This window comes from Erinaceus europaeus, unplaced genomic scaffold (genome assembly GCF_950295315.1).
Source record: "Erinaceus europaeus unplaced genomic scaffold, mEriEur2.1 scaffold_888, whole genome shotgun sequence".
In the NCBI taxonomy this organism is placed as follows: Eukaryota; Metazoa; Chordata; class Mammalia; order Eulipotyphla; family Erinaceidae; genus Erinaceus; species Erinaceus europaeus.
This window is the reverse complement of record NW_026647401.1, coordinates 28,893-50,118: the sequence shown is the minus strand read 5'-3', so window position 1 is coordinate 50,118 and position 21,226 is coordinate 28,893. Positions and strand designations below refer to the sequence as shown.

At 47.3% G+C, this 21,226-nt stretch overlaps 1 long non-coding RNA gene across 2 annotated transcripts; it reads left to right on the top strand.

Moving 5' to 3' along the window:
* The first annotated feature begins 1,507 nt into the window (after window positions 1-1,507).
* LOC132536328 (uncharacterized) lies at window positions 1,508-6,457 on the top strand. Of its 2 annotated transcripts, XR_009547952.1 has the most exons (4): window positions 1,511-1,714; window positions 3,339-3,427; window positions 4,853-5,557; window positions 6,118-6,457. It is a non-coding gene; the product is annotated as an uncharacterized LOC132536328 (long non-coding RNA). The 2 variants fall into 2 exon arrangements; XR_009547953.1 differs by lacking the exon at window positions 4,853-5,557 and having other exon boundaries at window positions 1,508-1,714.
* The last annotated feature ends 14,769 nt before the right edge of the window (window positions 6,458-21,226 follow it).

The window sequence follows — 21,226 nt, the reverse complement described above, 5'->3', positions numbered from 1 at the left end:
CTTGTGCTTTGCGCCACCTGTGCCCAACCTTTTGCACTACTGCCCAACTCCCTAGACTCCCTAGAGAATTCTTGAGAACAGGATGGCAGAAAGGCTGATGTTGAGGACGCTGCCATGAGCAATGCCACGAGGGTGGATGTAATTATACATGAGGTCCATAGCTAAGAATACTGAAGCTTTGAGAGGCTGGGGAAGGGGTTGGGGGGATCAATTATGTGGTATGTAGTTTAACTAGAGTAGAAATCTGTGTGACCTTGGACTAGCCTTTCACTCCTCAGATGCAGTTTTCCCTTGCATCAAATGGGCACACAAATTCCATGTGGAGGGGCCTTGCTATGTAGATCCCAGCAGAAACAGGGGTCAGAGAGTGTTAAATGTCTGTGTCAGCCTGAATTTTTCTCAAGAGTTGGGAGAGAATATACAGCTCGAGTTTATAGTCAGGGAGGAAGTTCTCTTAGATTCTAGTGGAAATTTTCTGTCAACCCTTTTCCTATCCTTCTCCAAGGACTTTGTCTCCAAGTCCCAAGTACATATTTCCTCTCTCTCTTTCTCTCTCTCTCTCTCTTCTCTCTCTCTCTCTCTCTCTCTCTCTCTCTCCCTCCCACCCACCTTTTCACTTTCCCTTCCAGTCTATGTGAAGACTCACTGACTTCAGCCTACAGTCAGTAGACAAGATAAATAGTGAAGATTTCAGACATAGAGCATTTGGGAAACAGAATTTCTCTAGGAACAGATATTCCAGTCTCCCTTTGTGAGAGAAAGGATCTAACCTGGGGCCCATGTATATTCATATTTAGCACAGGAGCCTGCGTAATCAAACTAAGATCTTTCAATATCAAGTCCAGAGTTGTCTCTACCATGGAACCAAGCCCTCTATACACAAGGTTTTGTTGGTGGCTGTGGTGCTAAATGGTGTCCTGCTTTCAGAGAAAGTGCTCTTCAGAGGAGGAGACCACGCAATGAGCAGCTAACTACATCACCAGGGAGGGTGAGAACACGCTTCCAAAGGTTACACACCCCACTCTCCCGGGAGCCCAGGGGAGAGAAAGGAAGAAAGAAAAGGTGGCACTGGGGCTAAGTGACATCTGAAAAACCCTGGTGGAAGAGGTGGCACTTGAGTTGAGGTTTAAATAGCAAACAGAACAAAAGGCCCATATCCTGGAATCACACAAAAGTTCCCTTTTTTGAAAGTAGTTTCTGCCTCCAAATGCTGGAAGAAAAAGTTCTTCATTCAACTGACAGCCAGTCCTCAGGGACAGAGCTTTGGGACTCCATGCAGATTCTAACTGCTGCTCTTTTTCTTCCTTTTGGAACTAAACAGTCACGCAGGCTGAGCTACACTAGTTTCTGATCAGGACTGAAGATTCTGTGTTTGGCAGCCCTTCCATTTCCCCCTTGTGATTATCTGCATCTGCATCAGTTTTTAAGACCTCTCTCTTGTCACTCCCATCGGCACTTTTGAGCCCCCATTCTCTCTCATTTTAACAAACGGGTCAGTGCGCAGAGCTCTTAAAAATGGTCAAATAAACACGCCCACTGTCCTGGGTCATCATGGTATTGATGGGAATGGTGGGGCAGCTGCTCAGATGGCCACCTGCACTGAAACTATCCTTCCAACCATTGTGTCAACATTGCTTGTCAACAGAAACCTAATTTCTGCGTGTCAAGGATGATTCCAGACTCTCAAGACAAAGAGCGTGAATATGCAGATCATGTAAGTACATCCATCGGCTCCTTAAATCTGTATTTATTTATTAAACACCACTGTATGCTGTGAACTATTTCACAAAATGGAAACACAACCTGGGCTCTTTATATAAGGTCCTTGCCTTCAAGAAACTTCCAAACTAGCTGGAAGAGGCAGACAAATATAAGCAAGGGTATCCATAAGCATTGCAATGAAATAGAGTTGCCAAGTCAAATACAAGGTGCTCAGTTAAATTTAAATTTCAAATAAAATTTGTCTTTCTTTTCTTTTCTTTTTTCAGTAAATGTATTTCCCAAATACATTGTTACAGCCTGGTTTTTTTTTTTTTTTTTTTTTTTTTTTTTGTAATTCCCTGAGTCTGGGAACTCTACTATTAAGGAGATAACAAGAGTAACTGAGAGAGTATATCATTCAGGCTCCATCAGAGGGAGAGAGAAACAGTAGATTATCTGCATTAAGACATTTACTGTAAGGAATTCACTGAAGTGTCTTTCAGCTTTAAACTCTGGCTCCTTGACAAGTCTGCACATTGCAAGTTGTCCCAGTGTCATGCCTTGGTTTTGTAGACAGTGTTGGCAAGAAATGTGGATTTCTGATGTTTATCATAACATAGAGAAATTCCACCTACTTTTTTTTTCTTTAGGGTTTTAAAGAGACACAAAAGTGCTAGCTGTCAAGGGACAGTTGTTGATCACAGAGCTAGACTACCATGGCAGGTCTGCTAGGCCCCACCTCTTCCGTCACACCCTTCCCAGTTGAGGGCTGATTGTCTTCTAACTTCAGCACCTTGCCGCAGAGCAATCGACTGCTGTTGTACTAAGCCACGTTCAAGTAGTTTCTGATAGGAGCCGTTCATAAGCCTCCAGTGCTCTCCTTCTTGGGCAGCAGAGCTCAGAGACACATCCTCCTCCCTGGCTCCCGACGATTCTTCAGAGGCTCTAAGCTCTGTTCACCCACAGGGGCAGCTGGGTAGGAACATATGGTACTGACTGCTGCTGCCCTTTGTTCTCATTACTCTCACTTCCTCCCTAGATAAACTATCCACATGTTCGTCCTGTCTCTGGGACCACATCTGGGCGGTATCCCAATTCAGATAGCTAGGCATTCCCTCTCCCGCTTTCCTTCATTGCTGTGATGGGGCCACAGCTGCATTACAGGCTGTAGCTCATAAGAGAAGAAACAGGAGAAGAGCCCAGAGGCTTGAAATCTGCTTGGCAGAACTAGTTTGTCCAATAAATGACAGTGCAAGTCTCTATGTGTTAGGATCCTTATCAGAGAGCCCTGTGTCACATTGAGACTGGGGTGTGTGTGTGTGTGGGGGGGGGAGGTGTAGTGGCAGGGAGAGGGGCTAGAGAAAGAGAGAGAGATTAGCAAGGCAGCCCAGCCAACAGCTGAGCAGGAGCCCCAGGGTGGAGAGTCACTCTGTGTATCATTGAATGACTCTAGAGCCGGTACATCCTGAATCCACCCAGCTTGGAGAGTGACTCACACTCCTCACCATGCTTCTGGGAGAGTCTGGGCTATAAATCAGAATGCCAGTTGCGAGCCTCTGGTAAGTGCCTTGGCGCCAGGTGCCAGGCAGGCTCAGGAATACTAATTGAGTCTCAGCAGTGTTCCTCCTCCCCCACAGGAGTTCCCAGCTGAAGTCAACTAGCAGTCTGCAAGTCATAGGCTTGTCTGGGAAGCCCCATGACAGAGTCAAAGGCCAGGCTGGGCAAGGTACACAGACATTTTTTTTTCTTCTTCCCTTTTCTTCCAGATTTATTATATAGATATATATATTTAAAATATTTATTTATTTATTCCCTTTTGTCACCTTTGCTGTAGTTATTGTTGTTGTTACTGATGTCATTGTTGTTGGATAGGACAGAGAGAAATGGAGAGAGGAGGGGAAGACAGAGAAGGGAGAGAAAGACAGACACCTGCAGACCTGCTTCACCGTTTGTGAAGCGACTCCTCTGCAGGTGGGGAGCCGGGGGCTCGAACCGGGATCCTTATGCCGGTCCTTCTGCTTTGCGCCACGTGCGCTTAACCCACTGCGCTACCGCCCGACTCCCTTAGATTTATCATATCAATGAGAGAGATGTCAGGGACAATGTAGAGAAAGGAAGTCCTAAAGCTCAGATGGCTGAGCTAGGAAGAAACCTACACCTTTTAAGCGAGTTTTTAGAAGGTGGCTACATCTGGAAGGCTGCGGCAAGCTAGAAGATCTCAGTAAGTCAGGAATAAGCTAGCCTCAGGTGGGTGAGCATGGAGGACTGAAGAGAAAGTCATGTGGGCAGGCCTTGGCTTTTTCTTTCCATGACTCTCATGGGTCTGTCTCTGCAAGCTATCGCTGCTCTTCTGTACTTTAATATCACGTCTGTACATATTTATATCTTTGTACTAAAAAGTTTGAAATGTGTACACCTGATCTCAAAATCATTTGTAATTCTTTTCAAGACAGCATCATGACCTAATCCTTCCAGGAGTGGACTCTCCTCGGACCCTGAACAGTCTCCCCCACAACAGAGAGACTGAACCAGAGTATCTACCTGGCATAGGTGATACAGGGGACTTGAACACAGGCCCTCATGCCTATAGGCCCAATGCTACCCAGTGTGTCACCTCCTAGGCCACAGTACATAGAGATTTTAAGACTGAGAAGAGGAACCCTGAAGTCATTCTTGTGTGATAGTGTTGACCATCCCTCCTCCCCAAGGAAAAGGCATTTATAGAAGGTCCATTTGGTGAGGTCAGAATTCCAGAACAACAAATGAAAAAAAAAAAAAAAATCAGAGTGAGAGAATTTATTGAGCAAAAGGAAGTGCCCCCATAAGCACACATCTATGTACAGTGAGACATGCTGAATTTGAACCAGAGCATGGGCTTTCTAGACAGACAAGCATGGTCACAATCTCTCCCTGCACCCCTACCCCTGAAGCAGTGAGCTGTGTGTGGATGCGAGTGTCTGAACTTCATCTGTTAAATGGGAAAATACAGGTCCCAGGCTCCCAAAGTAGAGGAGGACTCAGTGACACCATGCACAGGATGGGAAGTGCTGAACACAAAGCCTGGGTTGTAATAAGTGCTCAGTAAATGACAGCCATGTTCTCAGTTTCCCTTGTTGTGGTGGTTAGATTTCTTTTCTTTTTTTTCCTCCAGGGTTATCACTGAGACTCAGTGACAGCACTACAAATCCACTGGTCCTGGCAGATTAAGAACGATGCTTGAAAATCCACCTCTCTTAGGTTCCATGAGGCTAGAGGAGGAGAAGAAAGCCTGTTGTCTAAAGCCAGAGCAGCAAGGAGGCAGGAGGAAGGGCTTCCCAGTCACTGAGCTGGCTTTTCAGACTCTCTAGCCTCTGTCTCCTCGATTATAAGATGGGCACAGTGGTAACTTGTACTTCCTAGTGAGGACTAACCACAGAATTCCTTGGAAAGGCTCACTGTGCAAACACTCAAAACAGTGAGCAGGAAAAGGGAAGACAATAGTGTAGTGAACTCTAAGGAACAACTTTTTTTTTTCATATTTATTAGATAGGACAGAGAGAAGTTGAGGGGGAGGGGGAGAGAGAGAGAGAAAGAAAGTCACCTGCAAACCTGAGGGAACAAGGGCTTGAACCTGTATCCTTGCTCCAGTCCTTCTGCTTCTTACCGTGCACACTTACCCGGGTATGCCACCACCAGCCCCCTAGTGGTTGAGTTTCTAACCTCTTGGATTTATGCAGCCTGGGGAGAGTAGCAGAGTGCAGATGTCACCTACATGCATCAGATGCTCAGTAGTTGAATGAGGGACAATCCCTCTTCTGGATTGGAGTGAAAACCAAATGCAGTCAGGACCAACAGTGACAGGGAGAGAAAGGTCTAGGTCAGTGCTTCCCAGAGCAGACTATTGGGAGGAAATTAGCAAAATGTAAAATTTGAGCCACTAGGTCTGAGTTGGAGCCTGAGATTGCATTTCCAGCAAGCATGTAGGTGACGTTCAAAGTCTTGCTGGTCTTTAGCCCACATGTGGAGCAGCAAAGATCTAAGGCTTGGGAGCCAATGCCAAGTGGAGTATAAAAAGAGACCTTGGGGGAGTCGGGTGGTAGTGCAGCGGATTAAGCGCGTGTGGTGCAAAGCACAGGGACTGGTGTAAGGATCCTGGTTCGAGCCTCCGGCTCCCCACCTGTAGAGGAGTCACTTCACAAGCAGTGAAGCAGGTCTGCAGGTGTCTATCTTTCTCTCCCCCTCTCTGTCTTCCCTTCCTCTCTCCATTTCTCTCTGTCCTATCCAACAACAATGACATCAATAATAACTACAACAATAAAAAACAACAACTAGAGTTTACAGTGAGTACCCCCCAACACTTCATCTCCACTATTCCAACCTTTGGGTCCATGATTGCTCAACAATTTGTTTGGCTTTCTATGTTAACTCTCTTTTCAGCCACCAGGTTCCAGATGCCATCAGGATGCCGGCCAGGCTTCCCTGGACTGAAGACCCCACCAATGCATCCTGGAGCTCCGCTTCCCCAGAGACTCACCCTACTAGAGAAAGAGAGAGGCAGACTGGGAGTATGGATCGACCAGTCAACGTCCATGTTCAGTGGGGAAGCAATTACAGAAGGCAGACCTCCCACCTTCTGCAACCCGCAAGGACCCTGGGTCCATGCTCCCAGAGGGATGGAGAATGGGAAAGCTACTGGGGAGGGGATGGGATATGGAGATTGGGTGGCGGGAATTGTGTGGAGTTGTACCCCCCCATCCTATGATTTTGTTAATGTCTCCTTTCTTAAATAAATAAATAAATTTAAAAACAATTAAAAAAATAAAAAACAACAAGGGCAACAAAAGGGAGAATAAATAACTAAATATTTAAAAAAAATTTTAAAAGAGAGACTTGGGAGCTGAATCTGAAACTGGAATGTGGTTGAGGGAAGCCAACCTTCTTTTCTTTTTTTTAAAAATATTTTATTTATTTTATTTTTGAGAGAGATGCAGAGAGAGGAAGACACACAGAGAGATAAACACCAGAGCACTGCACAGCTCTGGCTTATTGTGGTGCGGGAGATTGAACCTTGAACCTGCAATTTAGGAGCCTCAGGCATGAGAGTCTCTTTGCATAACCATTATGCTGTCTACCCCAGGGAAGCAAACTTCCTATCACCCACTTGGCGCCTTGTTGTCCAGTACGGTAGCCTCTAGTTGAGAGTGGCTATTGGCATTGGAGGTTAGTCCTGACTGTTGTACTGAGCAAGAATAGTGCATACAGGGCCAGGTGATGGTGCACCTGGTTGAGCGCACACAGACCCTGATTTAAACTCCTGGTCCCCACCTGCAGGGGGAAGCTTTACAAGTAGCAAAACAGTGATGCAGGTCTCTCTCTTCCCTCTCTCTTCCCCCTTCTCTCTCAATTTTTCTCATTCATCAAAATAAATGAGTAAAAATATTTATTAAAAAATGCTGCTGGGTTTTGAAGACTTGGTAAAACCAGACTATACTTTTTTTTAAAAAAAAAATTAGCTAAATGTTGAAATGATAGAGCCTTGAATATCTTGGGTAAATTAGCACCAATTAAAATTCATTTCACCTCTCTCTTCTTCTTTTTTTTTTCTTTTTGAAAAACTTGGGCTACCAGGAAAATAAAAGTTTAATTACATTTGTAGCTTGCATTAAATTTCGACTGGGTAGCACTGTTCTAGAAAGAAGATTTCTCCCGCCCTCTCTGAGCTCCTGCCCAAAACCCATCCTCAGAAATCCCCGTGGTGCCCAGGGGAGGACTCCAGACTAGAGAGGTTCACTGCTCTGAAGGGTAGACAGGCAGGTCTGCACAAGGGAGCCGTTTGGGGAGGAACAAGGCAGAAACATGCCAAGTCATTCTCTGCAACAGCAGAGCTATTGCCATGGGGCCAGCTGGGCAGCCTGGAACCCAGAGATGCCAGCCTGCCATGCTCCAGTGCCTTCTGTCAGGGCCTCTCCTGTCCTTTCTCACATTCCCCTCCCTGTCCTGGGCGACAGGTAATTAGCAGAGCCAGCTGGCAGCCTCCACCGGGCCCTGCCGCCAGCAAGCCGGCAACCAGCCTGAAATTACTATAATCCTGGCCTAGCCTTCCAAAGACAGCTCTGTTCTGCTGTCTCTCAGCAAGTCAGCAAAGGGGTGACAGGGCTGGCCACCTCTAAATTCTCAGGGCGTCACATGGCAATGAAAGTCCAGCAGAAGAAAGTCTCCAGTGTGCGTACCTGCCACAGGCTTCCATTGTAAATGACTGGGAAGCCGGGCAGAGCTCACTGCCTGCCGTGGACCAGAGGCAGGCATCATCGGCAGTGCCAACAGTCCTGTCCCATGCTTCCAGTGTCTCCTCTTTTAGAGCCAGCAGCTAGCCCTGCCAGCTCTGGGAAACTTATCCAGCACAGATGCCTGGCCCCTCGGAAATGTGCTAAGAGTGATGCTTGAAAATCTACCTCTCTTAGGATCCATGAAGCTATAAGGGGAGAAGAAAGCCTGTTGCCTAAAGCCAGAGCAGCAAGGAGGCAGGAGGAAGGGCCTCCCAGTCACTGAGCTGGCTTTTCAGCTTCTGTCTCCTTGACTGTAAGATGGGCACAGTGGTAACTTGTACTTCCTAGTGAGGACTAACCACAGAATTCCTTGAAAAGGCTCATGTGCAAACACTCAAAACAGTGAGCAGGAAAAAGGAAGACAATAGTGTAGTGAACTCTAAGAAGCTAGACTGATGGAATGAGTAAGCCTAAGCCAGCAGAAGGTTCCACATTGAAGTTTAGAGTTATTATGATTACTTTTAAAAGATTTACTTTATTTCATGAAATCCAGGAGAGAGAGAGAGAGACTGAGAGACTACACAGAGCTGTGCCTTAGTTTATGCAATCAGTGAATCAGTGCAGGGATTCAAACTCAGGACCTCATAGTTCTAAGTCTAGAGCATTTCCACTGTACCACCCCTTGAACATTGAGATTTAAAAGTGGGAGGGCTCCTTTTAAAGGGAGTAGCTGCTCCCCTCAAGTGGGGTGTGAGAGAAAGTTCCATCAAATGGGTGTGACTTAGGTAGAAGTCCTGGCCACATTGTCAGCAGAGTGGTCCATCACGCTACATCTGCAGTCCGGTGCCACATGAAAATGCTGGTTGAAAGATCTAGGGAAAAATGTGTTCTTGAAAGTAGAGAAACTAGACCACAAGAGCCAAGTGGTGATACGCCTGGTTAAATGCACACATTATAGTGCACAAGGCGCCAGGTTCAAGCCCCTAGTCCCCACCTGCAGGGGGAAAGGCACGAGTGGTGAAGGAGGGCTGCAGTGTCTCTGTCTCTGTCTCTCTCTCCCTTTCTATCTCCCCTCTTAATTTCTCTCTGTCTCTATCCAATAACAAATAAAAGAAACATTAAAAAAAAGAGAGAGTAGACCACTTTCCCATTCTCCCCCACCTCTCTCTCTCTCTCTCTCTCTCTCTCTCTCTCCTAAGCTTCTGTTTGTTAGTTAATGCCTCACATCCTTAGATAGAGGGATACTTGCCTGGACAGACATCGTGGACACCTGGGATACTACAGCTCAGATCAGGGGAGCACCTCCCCTCCCCTGGCCCTCACCACACAACATCTAGAAACCCTTCAGAGCCCCCTGGTGGAGCTGGGGTGCCAGCCTCCCCTGCCTACTGTCCTGGGCCCCAGCCTACAGAAGACTGGCCACTCCCATGCCGAGACACATTCAGTATGGATCAGATGGGTAAGACTTCTGCCCTGCTGAGCTGCCTGCCCCAGATCTTGACCTCTTTACATGTCATCCCATTTCAAGTCTTTCTGTGACATCTGTCAGGATTACATGGAGAAGGCTGTATGAGGGTGTTTTTTTTGCATGTGTGCACACACATGTACATGTGTTGTGTGCTGACATGTTGCAGAGTGCAGATTGACTCATCTGCTTTTGCTCCAGCTTGAGGCTAGAAAACACATGACAAGACTCTCTTGTCAGTAATCCATATTTCACAGCCAGCCTGAGAAGCTTCGAGGTCTAAGGAGGAAGGAAACCAAGATGTAGTCTCAAGAAAACACATTCTCACGGCCCTCAGAAGCAAGGCGGAAGCTGTTGATTTTGCCTCTTTTCAACTCTCCTTTTGATGGAAACAAACATTGACACCCCCACTTCCTGTGCACCCCCCACCGATTACCAGCACTCTGCTGCCCCTGCTGCTCTTAAACACAGCTCCCCCAAATGCTCTGGGTTAATTGGAACAGAGAGGGAGGGGCTTCGGGCTTAAAGAGGCATTTTCTTCTGCTTCTTGGCAAGGGTCCAAGGCCAAAGGATCACTTAGGACCTCAGAAGAAAGGCGTGAGCACCCTTGAGCAGCCAGCCCTCACCATTCAGTGTGTCCAGTGGACTCAGACTCTGGGGCGGCCGGAAAGACAGATGGCATCCTTCACAGGTTTCATGTTGTCCTTTGGTTCATAAATTGACAGCGCCAAAGAGATTAGATCTTTGAGGGTCCTCATAGGCCACTTCTTCTTCTTCATCCATGGGGATCTTCAGTTCAGAGGCCCACAAGAATCCTCATGTGTTTGCTTCAAGTCAGACTCCAGCCAGCTCTTTAAACGCTTCCAAAGGAAAATTGAGTAAGACTTATGTGAAGACCGTATCCACTCAGATAATGAATGAGGGTCTTGGCTTGCCTTTATAGGTGAATGTTGAAATTGAGGTTTTGCTAGCTAGGCTGTGTAGCTGCTGAATGCAAAGTCAGGAACTGCAGATCTAAATAGCCACAGGGCTGGGCAGAAATCAGTCCATGAGCCAAGTGGGCTGGCCAGGAGAGAACAGAGAGGAGTTAAGGGGGGCAGTGTCTGTTGGTTATTGTCCCGTGGGTCTCTGAATCCAGTGTTCCCAGGTGCTGGGGAATTTGAGAAATTGTTTTGAAAATAAGAATAGTAATAGTAACAACTGCAACAGGTTATACAAAGCAGACACCTTGTGCTCTCTCTATTGCTCTCAGAGTATTAGACATCTTATCTTATTACATTCCCTTAACAACTTTGTGACCTAGGTATGTGACTTTGTGACTGCCTCCATTTCGAAGATGGGGAAACTAGGCCCAGGGAGATTAAGTAGTTTGCCCATAGTCTTCCAGCTGAGCAAATGACTGAGTTGGGCTTTGAGTCTAAACAGAATGACCCCATGCCCAAGATCACCTTCTTTTTTTCCCCCTTTATTGGGGGGCAGGGGGTTAATGGTTTGCAGTTGACAGTAAGATGCAGTCATTGGTACATGTTTAACATTTCTAAGTTTACTACATAACACTCTAAACCCCCTCCTAGGTCCTCCTCCACCATCATATTCCAGGAGCTGAACACTCCTCCCCGACCCCAGAGTCCTTTACTTTGGTGCAATGCACCAAATCTAGTCCAACTTCTGCCAAGAGTATATCCTTAACCACTATGCCGCAGTCCTGGTTGTTCATACCCATACCCATTCTCTCTTTCTCTCTTGCCACTAGGGTTATTACTGAGACTTGGTGTCTTTACCACAAATATCTGTATTTACTCCCTCCTTTTTCCCCCCCTCCACAATTATCACTGGGACTGAGTACCAGCACTACAAATCCACTGCTATAGTCATATTTCCATTTTAGTCATATTTCCATTTTATATTTCCGTTTTAGTCATATTTCCATTTTATTGGACAGGATAGAGAGAAATTAAGAGAGGAGGGGGAGATAGAGAGGGAGAGAGGAAGAAAGACACTTGAAGACCTGCTTTGCCACTTGTGAAGCTTCCCCAATGCAGATGGGGAGCAAGAGCTTGAATCTGGATCCTTGTGTGGGTCCTTGTGCTTAGTACGATGTGAGCTTAAGCAGGTGTGCCACTGCCTGGCCCCTTGTCTCTCTTCTTTATCTTCCCCACCTTTCTCAGCATCTCTCTGATTTATCAAATAAAAGGAGTGGTGGATTCATCATGTAAGTAGAGTTCCCCCCAAAATAGCCCTGATGACAATAAAAAATACTTAAAGGAAGCATGAAGGGGCCTGGTTGAGCGACATGTCACAGTGCGAAAGGACCTGGGTTCGAGTCCCTGGCCCCTATCTGCAGGGGGAAAGCTTTGCGAGTGGTGAAGCAGGGCTGCAGATGTCTGTCTATCCCCTCATTCCCTCTCTATTTATGGCTGTTTCTATCCAATAAATAAAGATAATTTTTTAAAAATGCTAAAAAAAAGAAGCATGGGAAACCAGAGTCTCTTCAACAAATGGTGTTGGAAACAATGGGTTGAAACATGCAGAAGAATGAAACTGAACCACTGTATTTCACCAAATACAAAAGTAAATTCCTCCCCCTTTTGTTGCCTTTGTTGTTGTAGCCTCGTTGTGGTTATTATTATTGCCATAGTTGATGTTGTTCGTTGTTGGATAGGACAGAGAGAAATGGAGAGAGGAGGGGAAAACAGAGAGGGGGAGAGAAAGATAGACACCTGCAGACCTGTTTCACCACCTGTGAAGCGACCCCCCTGCAGGTGGGGAGCCGGGGACTCGAACCGGGATCCTTACGCCGGTTCTTGCGCTTTGCGCCACATGCACTTAATCCACTGTGCCACCGCCCGACCCCCGCCCCTAATTTTTAAAAAAATCTGTCCTATCCAACAAACTATTGTACTTACTGTTGAATGTAAAACATTAATTCCCCAATTAAAAAAAATCAGAAAAGGAAAAAAAAAAAGAAGCATGAAAATTTTTTCTCATGACACATTGAACACCCAGAGGAAAGGAGCAGGGGGATTCTAGTCTATTCTAGCTTTTGGCCCATTTAAAAAAATTATTTATTTATTTTATATTTTATTTTATTTATTTATTTATTCCCTTTTGTTGCCCTTGTTGTTTTATTGTTGTAGTTATTATTGTTGTTGTCGTCGTTGTTGGATAGGACAGAGAGAAATGGAGAGAGGAGGGGAAGACAGAGAGGAGGAGAGAAAGATAGACACCTGCAGACCTGCTTCACTGCCTGTGAAGCGACTCCCCTGCAGGTGGGGAGCCAGGGTTCGAACCGGGATCCTTATGCCGGTCCTTGTGCTTTGCGCCACCTGCGCTTAACCCGCTGCGCTACAGCCCGACTCCCTAAAAAAATATTTTTTAAGAGTTCCCCAGAGGATTTTTTTTTCTTCTAGGGTTATTGCTGGGGCTCTGCACCTGCACTATGATCCACTGCTCCTGGAGGCCATTTCCCCCCCATTTTTGTTGCCCTTGTTGTTGTTGTTATTGTTATTGCTGCCATTGCTGTTGTTGGACGGGACAGAGAGAAATTGAGAGAGGAGGAGAAGACAGAGAGAAGAAAAGAAAGATAGACACCTGCAGACCTGTTTCACCACTTGTGAAGTAACGCCCCTGCAGGTGAGGAGCCGGGGTCTCAAACCGGGACCCTTGCACCAGTTTTTGCACTTTGCACCATTTGTGCTTAATCCACTACGCTACCGCCCAGCCCCTGGCCCATTATATATATATATATATAGCCAATCTGTATTGAGAACCCACTGGCCAGCACTGTGCTGGATGCAGTGGTTGTCTTGATCCCCAGGCTCCATTCCTATGACTCTGCCTGAGTATTTATTCTTCTCTAGTTACTTGCACAACAAACCCTGCTTGTTTTTCTATGTCCTGAATATTCATGACCACCAACTGTCCAGAGTCTCTAGTGAGCCTCCTCTGTGAGCTACATCTAAGCAGAGACTACATCTGACACCTCTGCTTTGACGTCTTGGACAAAGCAAATAGAATCAGGGGAGAACAGAGGTCAGTCCCCAGAGACAGCACTGTAGATGGGGCCACAGGCAGGCCCAGACCAAGACAGCAGGTATACGCATGCGGGCTGAGGCAGCGAGAGCGGGAAGAGGCTGTCTCCAGACTGTGGATCACTGCAAGCCCTTGTGCTTGGCGATACCAGTCCTCTTCTCACTCACTGAAAGAAGAGAATTTCTCCTTCCATTATGGGCTTCAAATCCTCGAGAGCTTGAGCTGTCGTTACCTGCTGCTAAAATATGATTGTTCACAGTCAGACGGTCTGATCCAACATGCACAGCCTTATGGTTTAATATTCTCATTAGTTCAATTTCATTAGTATTTACCGAGCCCCCTGCACGAGACGCCTCAGGAATGTAAGTGGATTTCTCATCCCTCACCCCCCCTACCTTCTGTGCACACATGCCCCTCCCCTTTCTTACAACACACCAGAAACACACCTGTGTATTGAAAACAGATGAGGGTGGTGGTGGTGGTGGATAGTGCTCTGCTTTGCCATGTACTACACACAGGTTCAAGCCTGGTCCCCACCACATTGAAGGAAACTTTGGTGCTGTTTCTGTCTGTCTTGAGAAAACACATTCTCAAGGCCCTCAGAGGCAAGGCAGAAGCTTTGCCCCTTTCTGGCTCTCTTCTTGATGGAAACAAACACTGATACTCCTCTTCCTGTGCACTCCTCCCACGGGTTACCACATTGAAGGAAACTTTGGTGCTGTGTTTGTCTGTCTGTCTGTCTAAAAACAAAGCAGACATGTGACAAAATCCCTCCAAATGGGACATCCAGGAGGACAAGACTAATGCAGATGTGCTCCAACAGATGTGCTCTGAGTACTGAGCTCCTCAACTGTAATCACTCCACCCCCCAACCTCTCTCCTTCCCTTCCTCATTCCCTGCCTCCCTCCATCCCTCTCTCCTTCTCTCCCTCCTTTTGGCCAGGAGACACTGATCACTGACTCCAGAGTATTGGGATCCTGGTAGAAGATAATATCAGGTCCTGAGGGGAAGTTGCACTTGACTGAGAATGAACTTTCCTTTTTGATTCTTGAGAAAACATGGCTATACCCTCTGCTGGGTCCTCCCTTACAACTCTAGAATGTATGTGTGTGGGAGGAAGGAGTGACAGGCAGGCCCGCAGTGTTAAACCTGTATGAAGCCATCACAGATCCACCAGGAGAGTCTGCAGGTGACAGACTGAGAGGACTAGAACTTTAGACATGGTAGCCTATTCATCTGCCCCCAAGGTGGGACTCTGCGTGCACTGTGCTCAGTGCGTTCCCTTTGTATCTTCTGTGCTCACTGTCACGTCCAGGGGAGAGTTCAGGCATTATCAGCAATGAAAGAGGATGGCAAACAAAGGCCAAGGAATCAGGTTCAGGGGCTGGGCAGTGGAGTGCCTGGTTAAGCATGTGCACACGCGCGTGCGCGCACACACACATGCATATATTTCTTTTTTTGCCTCCAAGATTATCAGTGGGGCTCGGTGCCAACACTATGAATCTACTGCTCCTGGAGGCTATTTTTCTCATTTTGTTGCCCTTGTTGTGGCTATTATTGTTGTTGTTATAGCTGCTGTCATTGCTGGATAGGAGAGAGAGAAATGGAGAGAGGAGGGCAAGACAGAGAGGGGGAGAGAAAGATAGACACCTGCAGACCTGCTTCACTACTTGCAAAGTGACCCCTCCTGCAGGTGGGGATCTGGGGGCTCAAACCGGGATCCTTAAACCAGTCAAGCACACGTATTACCAAATGCAAGGACCAGGGTTCAAGCCCCTGCTCCTCACCTGCTGGGGGGGAGGGCAGCCTTCAAGAGTGGTGAAGCAAGACTGCAGGTGTCTCTCTTTCTCTCCCTTTTTCTGTCTCCCTTCTCAATTTTTTTCTGTCCTATCCAATTAAAAAATGTGGAGGAAAGTGGCCACTGGGAGTAGTGGATTTGTAGTGTTGGCACCAAGCCCCAGCGACAACCCTGGAGGAAAAAAAAAAATCAGGTTCTATCAGCTCAAGGTAGAGGTTCTCAGGATGGAATCTAGATACACTAGGAGCCCAAGGGCAGGGTTTCTGTTATCAAGGAAAATGCTCTCCTGGGAAGGTTTAATTTTTTTTTTCTCATTTTTTAAAGGGCATATTTTTCTAAAAACATTTTAAATATTTATTACTTATTTAGTCTAACAAAAAGAATGAGAGAGACTAGAGCACTGCTCAGCTCTCGTATAGAATGGTGCTGGGGATTGAATCTGGGGCCTCTGAGGCCTCTATCATGCAAGTTGATACTCTTAACAAATTGAGCTATCTCCCTGACCCTACTTTCCTTTTTTTTTTTTCCATCTTAGTGTGTGTGTGTGTGTGTGTGTGTGTGTGTGTGTGGTGGGGGGTTACTGGCTGGGAACAAACAGGAAAACAAGTTTGAGCCTCTCCTTAGTGTGTGTGTGTGTGTGTGTGTGTGTGTGTCTGTGTGTCTGTGTGTGTGTGTCTGTGTGCGGGCTCTGGTTGGGAACAAACAGGGAAGCAAGTCTGAGCCTTTCCCTAGAGAGAGCCCTCATGGTTTTACTCTGTTTTAATTTTCTCTCCTGATGAAAAATTTACCATGCTTACAGAGGTACCAAATAAACAGAACTGTGACTGATGTTTTCCAATTTCCTTAGTGGATTTCACATATTTTTTTAGAGTTCCATCAATATTTCAACAGTTCCAACATGGCTGCCCCTCAGGGAGACAGCACTGGAAATGCAAATCCCTGACACACACACACACCCCTCACACACCCTCACACACACACATAGCTGGTGCTTCTAGGGCCCCCAAGGCTCCAGAATTTTCCTGGAAAGGTGGGCAGATAGTATGAGGAGTCCCCACCTTGGGGAGCACCCAGCACTGTCCCTGTCTTTGAAGGTAGCTACTGTTATGTGTGGGGTCTTCGCCGTGAGTGTGCTCTATGGCCTTTGGGCAAAGAGTAAATATCCAGGAAGCAGTCTGTATGAACTGTAGGTTTGTACCTCCCTCATCTCCGAATCTACTACAATACCTGCCCCCCCCCCCCCAAACAGGAGATGCTATTTGGAGGGGAAGCCTTCAGGATGTGAGAGGTCAGCAGGGTGGATCCCTCAAGTGAGAGTCATTGCTCTCATCAAAGTTACCTCAGAGACGTCACTTCCCTCAGCCCTTTCACCACATGAGGCCAAGTGAGGTTACAGCGAGAAAGATGGCCGCTGGCCAGCCAGGAAGTAGGTTCTTCCTAGATGATGAATCTTCTGGTACCTTGATTTTGGACATCCCAGTGACCTGAGCTGGGAGAAATAAGTTTCTGTGGTCTACAGCCACCCAGTTCTGTGGTATTTTTATGAGAGAAGCCCACTCTGAGGACCCCACTCTGCTTCAGAGTCTGCTGGCTGCTTTTCTCTAGAATGCAGAGGGCTTTCAAAGAAGTGTTTATTCTCTCCACTAAGCCCAGCACAGAAATCAGAAACAGGATGTCAAGAAATACAAAGGGCTCAGGTTGCAAGGCTCCTGGGAGGCAAAACCAGGAAACTTCCCTTCCTTCTCTTGAGAGGCTGTAAGGGAAGGGCTGGAAATTGGCTTGAATTTTTCTAGGACATGGGGAAGGAGAGAGAGAGAGAAAGCAGGGAGGCAGTGAATCTGGGCCTGTGCTTTGGAAAGTGTGTAGACATGGAGTCATTCCCACTTTATTAAAAGCCACAAAGACTGGAAGCCACAGAGATGAGAAGAGAGAAAAGAAAAGCTGGGGCCAGGTGGCAGTACACCGGTTAAGCATAGATAGTACTAAGCACAAGGACGGGCACAAGGATCTGGGTTTGGAGCCCCCAGCTCTCCACCTGCATGTGGGGTGGGGAGAGGATCACTTCACAAGCAGCAAAGCAGGTCTGCAGGTGTTTATTTCTCTCTCTCCCTCTCTCTCTATCCCCTTTCTCTCTTAATTTCTCGTTGTCCTACCCAATAAAAATAGGGAGAAATGGCCTCCAGGAGCAATGGATTTGTAGTTCCAGCACAGAGATGGAATAATAAATATAACTCTGGAGGCAAGAGAAGGAGGGAGGGAGGGAGATGAAGGGGTGGGGAGGAAGCACTGGCACAGTCATGGCTCACATGGGTACCTCTGTAGTAACAGGGCGGCCTTCTCACCCAGAGATAGCTTTGCTACCTGCGCCCCCAGGAGCAACAGCTTGGGTTGTCACTAGTGGGGTGAGTGGGTGAGCAGGATACTACTGGCCTCTAGTGAAGAGAGGCCAGAGATGCTGCTATGTATCCAGCAGGGCACAGGATGAATCATCCCTCTCAGTGACAGTAGGGAAAAGAAGGAGGCACCTCAACTCTTTAGTTGAGGTGCCTCCTGAATGGTCCATCCTGAATGGTCCTCCTGAAGGAGCTCTATCAGCAGAGGGCAGGGGAAAGCCAAACACGTGCCTTAATGTTTTCTGATCTCTTCTTTTCCTTTCCTCTCCTCTCCTCTCCTCTCCTCTCCTCTCCTCTCCTCTCCTCTCCTCTCCTCTCCTCTCCTCTCCTCTCCTCTCCTTTCCTTTCCATCTCCCCTTCTCTTTTTCTTTTCATTTCTTTTGCCACCAGGATTATCTCTGGTGCTTGGTTCTTGCATGACAAATCCACCACTCCCAGTGGGCCATTTCCCTACCCCCTGCCCCTCCATCTTTTTCTTTTGTTTTATTTGATAGGACAAAGAGAAATTGAGAACAGAGGGAGAGACAGAAAGGAAAAGAAAGACACACACACTTGTACTACCTGCTTCACTGCTCATGCCTTATTAAGTGTCCCCCTTGTAAGTGGAGAGCAGGGTCTCAAGCTCAGGTTCTTGTGCAAAGTAACATGACTTAACCAGGGGCACCACCACCTGGCCTCTCCTACGCTACTGTGTCACATGAATGGCCAAGAGGAAAATCCATCTTTCCTTCCTTCCTTCCTTCCTTCCTTCCTTCCTTCCTTCCTTCCTTCCTTCTTTCCTTCCTTCATTCCTCTCTTCCTCCCTCCCTTTCTTTCTCCCTTTTCTTCCTTCCTCTTCCTTTCTACCTACCTTCCTACCTTCCTTCCTTCCTAAGTTCTTTCTTTTTTTCTTTCTTCCTTTTTATTTTTTGTTGTTGTCATTGATGGGGCTTCATCACTTTGGGTCGACTTTTCCCAGTATTTTTATAGAGAGACAGGGTCATAGGATGGGGACACTAAAGCTCTATCTCCAATGCAATGGTGGGCAGGTTCAAATCTGGGGTGCACACATGACAAATCAAATACATCCTCCTGGTGAGCTATCTTGCCAACCCAGGAAACATCTTTTACAGTCTCCCAAACTTCCAGGTTGAAGGACACCAGTTTCTAAGAAGCACAACCCAGGGCTTTAATCCCTCAAAGGATCATAGCTACCTCAGGAAGTGTTACAAAGACCACAAGGGTAAAGTCCTATGAGGCAAACAGAATGAAGCACCCACTGCCCAGTTGTGGCCCAGCATTTGTGTCACTACCTCAGCCCTCCACGGTGTCCCCTAAAGCCTGGGTGCTGTATTAGAGCTATGGGATGAGAGAGAACACAGCTACATCCACTGCTGTATCCCTCCTCACAGCCCACGCTGGGACCCAGCGAGGAAGAATCCTGAGCGGACTCTGACTGGAGCCATCAGGAGTGAGCTGTGAACATGTTATGTCTGAAGCCACAGGGGTGAGAACTGAGTTGTTAAAACCCCAGGCCCACTGTGGTTAGCTAATCTAGAAACCACTCCTGCTGGGCTCACCCCACTCTACTGTGAAATGTGAATGGGAGCATGAGCCTCTCCTAGCTCACACCTCGAGGCTGCTCGAGCTCACACACATGGAGGCTGCTGCTGACACTAACAAGTGCCTTGCATTCTTGTGTTCCCTCATGTCTTATAACCAGGGGGAAAGAGAGACACTTGAGGAGGATATAATAATGGCCCCAGGCAGTGGGTTCTCTAATAAGAGTAACTGATTCTCACAGAACCCCTCCACTCCCTTTCTTCTTTGAATTTATAACCAAGAACAGAATTTTAAAAAGAAAGAAAGGAAGGAAGGGAGGAAGAAAGAAAGAAAGAAAGAAAGAAAGAAAGAAAGAAAGAAAGAAAGAGCCCATCAATCTCCCATCTGTTGTCAGGTTCAGCTCTAGCTTCTCCTTGACTGCATTGTTTCCCAAGAATAGCGACTTCCTTGACACCTGTCAGGGGACTGGAACTTCTCACCTGCCTGTGGCTAAGATGCTGATGGCTGTCACCAGCCAGGTACAGAGCAGCCAGCTGTGCAGGGACCAGGTATCTGCCAGGCTGCCCGGCACTCGAGGTGCTGGGGACTACAGGTGGAGGTGTGTAAAGCGCCTCAGCTCTGTGCCCAGGACCAAGGAGAAGGACAGTACTTGCAGTCTCTCCCAGCAGCCTACACATCCATATCATGGATTTGGCACTTGGACCCCCAGGGGCAGGTGGCAGCCCCTGGCAGACTGGGTTGCACTCCATCTGTCTCCGACTTCTGTTTGGCATCTTGGCCGTGCTGCCAGGAGCCTCTGCAGCTCTCTGCCTCTCAGCAGCTGTTCAATGGGAGACAAGGAAACCAGAGGTTCCCAGGTCAAGGGAAGAGGCTTCCTTCTCTGGGAGTCCAGGGCCGGAAGGAGCCCAGGGCAACCCGGGCACAGAGGCTGGGTGGGACTGGCAGGCCTTGGAGTCTGCCATCTGAACCTCATCTTTCTTTCTTCTCCACCCAGCATGGCTTCTCTGGGCTGAGATATCCACCCAGATAAACTCCACAGGAACATCCTAATCTAGCAAGTCCTGGCCATTCTCATCCATGCTCAGAAAGCTTAATCTGCTTTTCTCCTTATTAATGAAGGGCCTCAGAAATGCAGCCGGGCCTCTCCTGGGTTGGGGTAGAGTTGGGCTAATAGGCTATTTTATTTCCATGGTAACAGCTTCCAGTGTTACGGGAAGATAATTTCCCAGACAAAAGATGTGTGGGCCTTATTATTCTGTAGGGATCTGACTGTGAAGGCTGGCAAAGTGGGTTCAAGGGATGTCCAGGATTGCAAGATTGACTTGTTCTGGGGTACCTGTTTGCCTTTGGCTCCAGGATCTCAAGGCTTGTGTATGAGTATGTGAGAGCGGAAGGAGGGGGGGATCATTGTAAGAAATTGGCAAGGGCTGAATAAAGGTATTCTTTGGAAGACAATGTCCTACACCCATTCTCTTCTCAACCAATGGGCTTAGAGTGAGAAGTTGCTTGTATTGTAGAGATGGCCAGTCCTGCTGGGGCTTCTCCTGGAGGCCTCTTGAAGAGATATCTCTACACAGAGACCTCTCCCCATGACCTCTGTCACAGGATGGAGTGACAGAAGCTATACATCTCCAGCATTCAGCAAACAAGATGGAGCAGGCATGGCCCCAGAGCTTAGAGATCACTGGTGTTTTGGAGGCTGAGTGGTGGATGGCCAGATCCCAGACCATGAGCAGGGACATCCCAGTTCAAGTGTGATGTATCCAGTTCCTGAGGAGTGTCTGAGGGCGAGCAGTGCTGAGGAGGATTCTAAAGCTGTGTACAGTGTGAGGAAGCGTGTCTGTCACAAGCATTGACAAAGAGGTGGGGGGGGGGCATCAAGGCTCCAATTAGACTCCATTGGGTGAGATTTCACCTTCTTAGAGGGCTTTTCTCAGACCACTGCAGTCAGCACAGCATGTCTCCCTGCCATCATGGACTCACACATTGTCATGTCGTTTCTGTCAGCACCACCATTACAATCCATGAATCTCTCATGTATTTAATCAC